Source organism: Scardinius erythrophthalmus (assembly GCF_964197995.2).
Source record: "Scardinius erythrophthalmus genome assembly, chromosome: 18".
NCBI lineage: Eukaryota > Metazoa > Chordata > Actinopteri > Cypriniformes > Leuciscidae > Scardinius > Scardinius erythrophthalmus.
The window spans coordinates 36,050,223-36,059,650 of NC_138238.1; positions in this window are offsets into that span (position 1 = coordinate 36,050,223).

Below are 9,428 nucleotides of genomic sequence, written 5' to 3' on the forward strand. Positions count from 1 at the left end.
CAAACTACAATTGTGGTGCATTAAAGATTACAAAGTGAAATTATTTTCCAGGACAAACTTATATGTAGTATGTGTATGCATGCAAATATTATTAATATATTGCTTATACGATCATCACAAGCTTTCTGTTAACAAACTCTATAATGTGTTTATCAAATAAAATGGCCTGATGTACATTTAAAAGTACCAATGCTTTAAATGGAGCAGAAACAACTACAACCAGTCACTGACATCTTGAGTTCTGTTTTTTTTTATATTTATTTATTTTTATTATTGAACAGTATCGATTTACAAACTCAAATAGGGAACAATAATATGCAGACAAAAATAACTCCATTCGTATATCTGTGCTTATACGCCCATGCTTACATAGGTTCATACGCACAGAACAAAAAACAACTGTATATTTAGTACAATAAACAAAAGCATAATTCAAACATTTAAGGGGTAAATTGCAAGGAAAAATAAATAAATAAATAAATCTAAGACAAAAAAAGACAAGATCTTAGAAAGAAAGAGACTCGTACATGTTTTTATACAGTTTACAAAGGGACTGATTATCTTTGGATAAGTATTTAATGGATGCTAGATAATTCTTACATTCATTTTTAAAACAACTTAAAGAGGGTTTACTGTTATTCCACTTGCTTTTATGAATATGATATTTACCCAACGTTTAACATCAATTACATACTTTTAGAGAGACCATCTACATATATCAAAACCTGAGATACATTTTGTGAAGGAATATCAGTACCAATACTTAGCCAGCTGTAGAGATCCTGCCAGAATTTCAGTGTGACCGGACAAGAAAAAAATAAACGTTCAATGGTTTCAGACTCTTTTGAGCAAAATCCTCATAATTCTACTTCAAAACGGAATCTTTTCCGTAAGATTTCAGGAGCAGGATAAACATTATTGATGATTCTAAACTGCATCTCCTTTATTTTAGTTACTGAACGTTTCATTTTCATTCATTTTAACTTTTGTTGGAGTATTGAAATCGTAAAATAATTTACTTTTAAATAAATTTCCAATTACTTTGTTATTGCACTTTTTATCCCAAATGTACACTTCTCCAATCTTCAACTCAGGCAATGTAACAGATACATTTGAATAAGTGTGTTTTGTATTATTTGTTTTAGTGGAAGAGGGATTGCTCTACAAACCCTATTAAATGTTCTAAAAGAACATTTTACCGCAATTTTTTCTATGAAAGAATTATATTGAATAAATTGACCAGCTTCATGTATCAAATCAGCAACAAATAAAACTTTTTTCTCCAACCACTCTTGTTTGAATAATTATTTCCTATTTAACATAATGGTCCTATTATTCTCATCTCTATATTAGTATCATTTTCCAGTATTGCAAAATCTGCTTGTGAAAATTTGAAAGCTTAATTGGCAATTTAGAATTCTCAAAATCACATTTCAGCAAAAACTCCAGTCCTCCGACTCTCTTGAATACACACTTTGGTATATGAAACCACATTGAATTAGGCTGTGCTAAATATGATTTTATCCAATTCAGCTTGAGTACTCCAATCATTGATTCAAATTCAGTGGCTTTCAGCCCTCCATTTTTATAGTCTTTAATCATCTGGGATTTTTATTTTTCCAAATAAAATTAAAAATGACAGAGTTAACCTTTTTTATCAATTGAGGAGAAACAAAAGATGGGTAAATTAGTTTAGATATGCCTTCTGCCCATAATAGATAGATCTTTCATAAGCCAGTGATTAAGAGATTTTTTCATACTATCTATTCTCTCTTACTAGTTTTCTTGTAGTTGAATCTTTAGATATTGTTAAACCAAGGTATTTTACTTCAGTTTTAACTGGAATGGAATCTATACTTTCCTCATCACACGAATACAAAGGTAACAATTCACATTTTTTAGGTTTAAGCACAGACCCGATGCTCTTGAAAAAAATGAAATAAAATTCAGGGCTTTCTCAATTATAGATTTGTCTTTTAAAAATATTACTGTATCATCAGCAAATTGACTGATTCGATACTCATAGCCACAAATTATTCCTTTTAATTGAGGATGGTTGACAATTAAGTAAGCTAGCATTTGAGTGCATAGTATAAACAGTTTTGGAGAAATTGGACAACCCTGTCTGATTCCACACAAAATTTCAATTCTAGGAGTCATTCCTGGATTGAGGGATATATAACTATAAATATCATTATATAACATTTTAATAACCTTGCAAAACCCTTCTCCAAAACCAAACTTTTTAAGAGTTGTAAATATAAATTCATGCTCCACGGTATCAAATGCTTTAAAAAATCTATAAATAAAATAAAGCTATCTGATTGTATCATTGAATTATAATCGATAATATCTAGAATTAATCTAATGTGATTTTGGATATATCTTCCCTTAATAAATGCTGATTGAAACTCCTCAACAAGTTTTCCTAGTACAAGTTTTAGACGATTAGCATAAACCTTAAGGCAAATAACTTATAATCGGTGCATAGTAGAGTTATTGGTCTCCAGTTATCTAATGACAACAATTTTTTCTTGGGTTTAGGCAGAAACCCAAGTTTTCATTGGGGATAAGCTCCCTTATTTCTGAATGCATTCCAAAAATGCATTATATAATAATTTCCTTAAATCCTTCCAGAAATGCTTTCAAAATTCTATTGTTAAACCGTCGATACCTGGTGATTTGCCATTTTTCATTTGTTTTAATGCCACATCTATTTCTGCTATAGTCAACTGATCATCAATTAAGTATTTATCATTCTCATATAGTTTTTGAATATTATCTGTAATATTTTGAAATAAAGAATCTTTATGATCTTCAATTATAATATCATTAATATCAAGCTTATTCATTTTTTTCTTTGTTTGTCTTTGTTTTTCAAGGCCGGAAAAATACGATGAACTTTTTTCTCCTTTTTCAATCCACCGGGCTCTTGAGCGGATATAAGCTCCATTTGCTTTTTCTGAATACAACTCATCTGACCGAGATTAACTCTTGAAGTTTTGCTGTGTTTTCAGGTGATACTTGTGAATTAACTGGCAATACATTTATTTCCCCAATCAATTCCTTTTGTTTTTGTTTTCTAATCATTGATAAGAATTTTCCTGTATCAACTGCTATTATTTTTACCTTAAATTTAAACAATTTATTCATGCAAGACATGTCAAGCTTTTCAATCTCCTCAATGAGAGTCATCACCTGTTGACAAAAGCTATCATTATTTAACAAATCATTATTGAATTTCCAAATATTAGGAGAGAACTGAGGTTTCTTAAAAATGGATAAAGACATTGTGACCATACAATGATCCGTAAGTGGGGAAGCTGAAATGAAACAGTCTGAAACATCCTTGCATAATTCACTAGTAATAAGCCAATAATCTAGTCTTGAGCATTGTCCGTTACCAGAGGGATTAAACCATGTATATTGAATGCTGTTCGGGTTAGTTATTCTCCAGTAATCAACCACATTTGTTGTTGTACACAGATTCAATATTTTATCATTATACACAGACTGTGTACTTCTTTGGGGTTTTCGGTCTAACCATGAATCAGGTGCTATATTAAAGTCTCCTCCCATTATCACATTTACTGATTTGTAAGTTATTTTCCATTCGTTAACCATATTAGCAAGTTTCTCCGTAAACTTATAACCGTAAACACATAATAATATATAACATATGTCATTTATTTCCACAGCTACCATTAACCAGTGCCCTTCTGTATCCTCTTTGTGAACAATTACTGAGCCTTCAAATCTATTAAATAATAACATCACTCTGTCACGTTTTGCTGATAAGAACCCAAGTGCAGACAGTACTTTCATAAAACACGGTTTATTTACAAACGGAAAACAAGGACCCACTATGGGGCAAACAAACATCAATAAACGGAACTAGAAACTTGACGATGACAAACAGGAACTCTGAAGATAACTAGACTTGACAATAAATATGAACTGGAACTCACAGACCGATTACAATGCTCACAGAACCAGATGATAACAAGACGAACAAGCCCTGAGAAACAAACACAGGGATCTTACATAGGACACATAATCACAAGAGTACAGGTGACACTGATGAACAAATACTAATGAGGGACCAAGGGGTGTGGTAAGGACAAATAATCACAAGTCACAGGTGACACTAATAAACATTAACTGACAAAGAAACAAGGTAAGGACACAACACATGCCCAAAACAACCGGCCATGTGCTTGCACACAAAACAAGAGACAAGTACATGACATAACCTCCTCCTTACGGAGCGGCTACCAGACGCTCCACATGGGACATAACAGACTGTAAACTAGACATAAACCAACAAAACATAACGACCATCAACAGTGGCAAACAAGAAAACATAACAGTAGGATCAGGATGACACAATAAAAATAACACATGAGGGAGGGGGAGTGGGGGAACAAAAGAGTTCGTAGGTGGAAGTCCAGAGTGGATAGGTGGAACAAAAGTCTTAGACTCACTGGACGTGGGCACGGTTTGAGGACACGGAAACCGGGAAATTCTGGGTGGAGACACATGAGGTACAGTCTTGGGAGGGACAGGTCGGGGTAAAACAGAAACAGGGGTAATCGGGGAAACAACAGGGGACAAAACAGATGTTGCTGCAGCTAGCAGAGGAGACGAAACAGAACCCAAAACTGGGGGCGTTGCAGCCCGCAACGGAACTGGGACGGGGGGTACAACAGACGACTCAGCATGGACAGTCCTAGACGGCTTAGCTGGGACAGGGCTGGACTTGGTCACTCTCCCATCTACCTCAGCAAGGACAGGACTGACAGCAGTGGCCTGGAGAATCGGCACGAAGCCGGAAAGGGACTGAGACGGCGGACCTGAAGTTCTCTTCCTTCTCCTCCTTGACCGTGGGGCAGGAGCGATTGCCGGCCCTATGATCGGTACCGAGATCCCCGCAGTGGCCGTTGCTAAAGCTGGAGGACCCTTCCCAGGCGTCGAAGTGGAGAGAACATGATTGCCAAGTGTTGCCATGGCTAAGACGCGACTCTCCGGGATCACTGGTAATACGGTAGATGGCAATGTCCTCGTGGGGTCCTGCTGCTCCTTTTGACACACATGGTCCACCACTTCACGGAACGGGCGTCGGATCAGCCCCTCCCGTTCAGTCAGCGGAGGAGGCACATTGAGCCCTGCGATGAAGTAGGAGTTTAGGAGGATCTCCGGCGTGAAATTGCTCCTCTCTTCTAGGTCCTGGGCATATCTCTCCAGGGACTTCTCTCCCTGGGGAGGAAACGGAATCTTGCCCCTCCTCATATCCTCGGTAGTCGACTGCCACCATTGTTCATGGTCATCCAACTGGCGTCCGGCGGAAAGAGACATACTGTCTGCTGGGTTCAAAAAAATGGCTTGTTCGTTCTGTCACGTTTTGCTGATAAGAACCCAAGTGCAGACAGTACTTTCATAAAACACGGTTTATTTACAAACGGAAAACAAGGACCCACTATGGGGCAAACAAACATCAATAAACGGAACTAGAAACTTGACGATGACAAACAGGAACTCTGAAGATAACTAGACTTGACAATAAATATGAACTGGAACTCACAGACCGATTACAATGCTCACAGAACCAGATGATAACAAGACGAACAAGCCCTGAGAAACAAACACAGGGATCTTACATAGGACACATAATCACAAGAGTACAGGTGACACTGATGAACAAATACTAATGAGGGACCAAGGGGTGTGGTAAGGACAAATAATCACAAGTCACAGGTGACACTAATAAACATTAACTGACAAAGAAACAAGGTAAGGACACAACACATGCCCAAAACAACCGGCCATGTGCTTGCACACAAAACAAGAGACAAGTACATGACACACTCCAGCTGAATGAGAAGATCCATGTGCAAACAGGGCTAAATCACCCCATTTTGTCTTCCAAAATGTTTCATCATTCAAAACAGAATGAGTCTCTTGTAAGAATACGCAATTTGCTTTTTGTTCCTTGCAAAAAAAAAAAAAAAAAAAGTTTTTTTTTAACCCCCTGACATTCAAAGATAGAAAAGAAATAGACATAGATTAACTGTACAGTACGAACTTTAACATTTTAATATGCAGGAGTGAACATGTTGTCCTTAATAACATTTTATCAAAACCACACTACCTTAATATTTGACTGGTTGTTATAGCGTTATCAGATTATTTCCATCTGATATAGTAATAACCTTGAAAACTTAAGCATGAGTCCAGACGTTACCTTTCGTCATCAACACGGGTCAACTCTGAGTCCATCAATGAGTGCATAGCCTTCTTTTAGGAACGCTCTTTTCCCCTTTTCCCTGGCTTCTTGCACTCTCGGCCACAACTTAACACGAGCTTCGCGATCTTCCTTTGAAAAGTCTTCTTTGAACTGGATGTTCATTTCTTTACACACTCTTGCCTCTCTCGGTCTTTTCCACACTTCGTCACGAACAGTCCGCATTGCGAACTGGATGAACACCGGCCTGGGTAACCTGTTAGTAGCGGCGTCGTTCTTCTTTCCTAAACGATGCACTGTGTCCACCGACCCCCAAAGTTTCTCCACAGACAGCGGAACCACCCGAGTAAGGATTCCAATCACTGTTTCTCTTGCGTCTTATTTCTCTTTTTCTGGCAAGCCGATTAGTCTGTGATCCCATCTTCTCTTATATCTTGCACCAAACACTGCTGTTTCAGTGAGCTGTTCTCCATCTCAAATCCTTAATTTCCTCTTCCATTCTGTATCAGTATCTTCTTTGTTTTCTTTAACTGCTTGTGCATTTTCCTCCATTCTTTTTTTCTACGTTTTCCATTCTTTGATCTTGCTCGTCAAATCGCTTAATTAAGGTGTGAATTGCATCAAAAATCACTTCATTTGTAATTTGTCCGCTTGTTTGCTTTTGTCTTTGGCCTTCATTCCTGCTTTCTTGGGGTTCGGGCTGGGCAGCAGTGTGTGTTCATACCTTGCTTTGGCAGTGTCTACCAACATCTCTTGAATTTCTACTTCATCACATGCCTCCGTGAGAGCGGTCAAGTTATAATCATGGACTGCTAGCCCAGTATCTGCTTGGTTAGTATTAGTCATCTTATTTACACTTGGATTGACAGAGAGTATCTTTATCGCAACAAAAAACTAAAATTCAGTTAATACTGGATGCAATTTCCACACTACTAGTAGGTTTCTTTGCCAGAAGTATCGATACTAGGACGTTATTAAACTATTTTAACCGAGCCTGCATAGATGCTACCGCTCACTCCGCCATCTTGGGTTCTGAGATCTGTTAAAGAGTGTTGGGGAAACTTTTAAAATTAATGCATTACAATATTGTGTTACTAAAAAGTAACTAATTGCTTTACGTGGTTACTATGGAAAGTAAATTACATTACTTTTGCTTTACTTTTTCTCACCTGGGCTGGGATTGCTTGTTTGTATTTTAATAGGCTAAATAATTGTGGGATATCAAAGGCAGCAAAGAATACATCTCTGCTGCCTTCAAAAATCGATCAGATGAAGGTATCTCAGAAGGTATTCGCTTTGCTTATATTCAGAAGGGAAGCAGCACTCACGATGCGATGGTGGGGCTCGTGTGTCAATCTGGCTGAGGAGCGAGAGATTGGTGCATCCCTATCGCTCGCTCTCTCTCTAGATTGCGATGTCCTTTTGCCTGACCACCGGGCGGTCGCTCGAGCAGTTGTCAGGTTATACTGGTCACAGCAAAAAGAGACCCCTAAAACACTTAAAGTTTATAAATAAAGATTATAAATATATAATATAGGCTGGTAAATATATCAAATCAGGCTGGGACTGCGCTGCACACCATGGCTGTGTTACAGGCATACCAGGCTGATAAATGAGTATTGTCATTTAATTCCTCAGCAATAAATACAGCCTTTTATCCAGACCGTGTTTGCTTGTCTGATTGATATTTTGGCTGTAATTATTGCTGAGGAATTAAATGACAAATAAATGACAAAATTCAAGATGCTTGAATTAATATATTGTCTGGCTGTTCGTTAGCTACATTTAATTCTGAGGAATTTAATAGTGAAATAGCCCAAAAAAAAGGATGTACTTTGAGAGCGCCGCAAAGCATTCCAGGAAGGCTGGCCGATGCCCATCTTTATGCAAATGAATTCCGTTGAACGCTACGCGACTATCCAATAGAAGTAGAGCATATGGAGACGGGGGCGAAGTCTCTCGCAGGTCCTCTGTTCTGATACGCAACATTTCCAGTAGCACCTCAATGCAGTACACAAGATCCGAGGGGAGGAGTCGGATCTGATATAAGGGGTGGAGATTGGTAGGTTTAGGGGTGGAGATGGGTAGGTTTAGGGGTGGAGATGGGTAGGTTTAGGGGTGGGTTTAGGGATCAGGGGGTGGAGATTGGTAGGTTTAGGGATGTAAGGTGGGAGGAGTTGGATTTTATCCGACTCCTCCCCCCAGATTTTATGCTCTGCAGTGAGGACCATCTCAACATTTCCCGCTCAGTCAAAACCACGGCCATAGCGGTAACGCCCATCAACGTACCAATGTGGGGAGGTGTCGCGACACCACGCGACAGTCGTGTCGCAAAAGTGGATCAGTACCGTCAGGTGCGGCTCGAGCCGCACGGAAAACGCGTGCATGCTAGAAATAGAACCGACGCCTATTTTTCACGCGACACGCAAGCGTGTTGGAAGCGTTTCCAGACAAAATAGTCATTTTGTCACAAATACATATTAATAAATGTCATTTTGACGTTTGAAAGTGTCTAGGGTTTGACATAAATGCAAATATAAATGTATATTTGTAAAAAAATATTATCGATTTGCAAATACTACACCTGTCAATAGAACGAAATATTCTATAGCCTATTTTGCCATCAACACATGTTTAACATGAAGTATAGACCTTCCACAGGTCTTCCACAACTCTCTCCCCATATGTCAAATATAACACCAATGAGGCTTATATGTTACCTGGCAGCAGCCGCCGCGTCAGACAGCTGACACGCAACAGAAACGCCACGCTCACGCCATGCACGCAGCCAGTAAGTTGTGGCTGGCGTGACGCTGATAGGTGACGTGACACGCGCTCCATTATGGACAAAAAGGGCAAATAAACTATAGATATGACAAAAAGGTAAATAAGAGCAGGACTGCACTGTCTCTTGTGTCGGAGTATCTGGTAGATATAAACAGTGAGAGATCTTGTGGCAGGTGCGACGCTATAGTGGCTGGCGCAACGCTTACTAAGAGCCACGAGACGCACTCCAATTCAGGCAAAAAGAGCGAATAAAATATAAGATAATGACAAAAAGGTAAATAAGAGCAGGATTGCACTGTCTGTGTGCTCTTGTGTATCAATCGGCGTTTCTGGTAGATGTAAACAGTGAGAGATCTTGTGGCAGGTGCGACGCTATGTATGACATTAACTTTTCTTTCTA